Source organism: Penaeus japonicus, unplaced genomic scaffold (assembly GCF_977035675.1).
Source record: "Penaeus japonicus unplaced genomic scaffold, GWHDUDI00000001_assembly GWHDUDI00000016, whole genome shotgun sequence".
In the NCBI taxonomy this organism is placed as follows: Eukaryota; Metazoa; Arthropoda; class Malacostraca; order Decapoda; family Penaeidae; genus Penaeus; species Penaeus japonicus.
The window spans coordinates 39,544,726-39,547,225 of record NW_028234418.1 but is presented as its reverse complement, the minus strand read 5'-3'; the positions used below and the strand labels follow the sequence as shown (position 1 = coordinate 39,547,225).

The window sequence follows — 2,500 nt, the reverse complement described above, 5'->3', positions numbered from 1 at the left end:
TCATTATTAGTATTAGTATTAGTATTAGTATTATTGGTGTTGTTATCATCATTATCATAATTATTGTTATAACATTATTATTATTATTATTATTATCCTTATGTTATTACTATTATTATCAATGATATTGCTATTAATATAATTGCGACTATTACTTTTAATATTAATATTATTAACACTAATACTACTAATATTTTCATAATTATTATTGTCATCATCATGATTATTATGATTACCATTAATATTTTTTGCATGAATTGAAATGTTAATATTATTTTGTTATCATCATTTTATTCTTTCTATTAATAATATTTTATAAGATTGTTATAAGTATGATTGTTATCAATATCAATATTATCATTATTATTGTTCTTGCGTCATGAGACCGATAATTGTTATTATCAATGTCACTATATTATAATAATCATTGTCATTATTATAACTAATAACAATTAAATTATTGTTGTTACGTTGATATGCTGTCACAGTTCTTCATTAATATTGCATCGCTATTATTAAGAATGCTCTTGTTAATATCATTATCATCGGCATTTACACTGTTAGATTATTAGCATCTTTGAGGATTCTATTTTGTGGAATTTATTTTCCTTAATAGCAATGATATTATAATTTTATTAGGTTTATGTAATCTTAGATTAGTGATGGTAATATTAATGATATCATTATCATAACGATTATGATAAAGATAGTAACGACAGGGGGGAGGGGGGTAGTAACCATCGCCAATTATATATATGCGAATGATTATGAGAATAAAATTTATATATTAGGAATGGTAATTGTTAACATTATGATAGTCCTCCATCATGATATTTTTAATTATTATTGTTCGTATTATTATCATGCTCATTATTAATATTATCATTATTATTATTATCATTATTATTATTATTATTATTATTATTATTATTATTATTATTATTATTACTATTATTATTATTATTACTACTACTACTATTATTATCATTATTATTATTATTATTATTATTATTATTATTTTCAATATTATTATTACAGTTACTATTATTATTTATAATAATAATAATAATAATAATAATAATAATAATTATTATTATTATTATTAATATTATTATTACTACTACTAATAATATTATTGTCATTATTATTATATTTATACTAATATTATTATCATTATTATTAACATTATTACTGCATCATTATAGTATCATTATTAATATTATTATATATTTTATTCGTTTTGATGTTTTTGTTACTATCATTATCAGTGATAATAATGATAATGATTGTTATTATTATTATTATTATTGTGATTATTATTAGTGGTAATACCATTGATATTTTCATTATTATTATTATTAGTGGTAATACCATTGATATTTTCATTATTATTGTTACTATCGCTATTATCATAAATGTTATTTTTATTATTAGTATCATCATTGATTGTTTTTATTATTGATATAATTATGATTATTATCATTTATTATTATCATAATTATTTTTATTGTCATTATTGTTAAAATTATTTTCATTATCATTGTTATCATTATCATTATCATTATCATTATCATTATCATTATAATTATCATCATCATCATCATCATCATCATCATCATCATCATCATCATCATCATCATCATCATCATCATCATCATCATCATCATCATCATCATCATCATTATCATTATCATTATCATTATCATCATCATCATTAATATTATTTTTCATATTATTGTTATCATTATTATTATTATATTATCTCTCTCTCTCTCTCTCTCTCTCTCTCTCTCTCTCTCTCTCTCTCTCTCTCTCTCTCTCTCTCTCTCTCTCTCTCTCTCTCTCTCTCTCTCTGATACAATAAGAATATTTGTGATAATATTACTCATATAACATGAATTTTGGTGATCTTGATGATAAATGATGAGGACGGTAATAATTATGATAATGATAGTAAGGATCATAATGTTAATAATAGTCATAATGTTGATAATGATAAGGTAACCAATAATAATGATAAATATAGTAGTAATGATTAATAATGATAATGAGTAGAAATATTGATGATAGTAATAATATTAATGATGATATTGGCAGCAATAAGGAGCAATAGTGAAATATAAAATAAAAGTGCAATGTTGATTATTAACATCACCATTTCTTATTTCATTATTAGCGTCATGATTATTTGTTTATTTTTGTCGTTATAATTAAAATTAACATTGTTCTTGTTGCTGGTATGATATGATCATTATTATTGCTATTATTTTTTTTTGTTATTATTATTAATATCATTACCATTATGATAAGAATTATAGTGATGATCATAATGTCAATGATAATAATAATGTTTATCATTATTATGATAACAATGATTGTTATTATTATGATAATCATTGCTATAACAATGATAATCATTATTATAATGATGATCATTATTATAATCATGATCATTATTATTATCATTACTATTATAATCATTGTTATTATTATTATTATT

At 19.8% G+C, this 2,500-nt stretch overlaps 1 protein-coding gene across 1 annotated transcript in view; it reads left to right on the top strand.

The window, feature by feature from the left end:
* Nucleotides 1–2,500, top strand: part of LOC122251413 (homeobox protein EMX1) — a 71,081-nt gene that overhangs the window by 1,767 nt on the left and 66,814 nt on the right. The gene's annotated exons all lie outside the window — the stretch shown is intronic.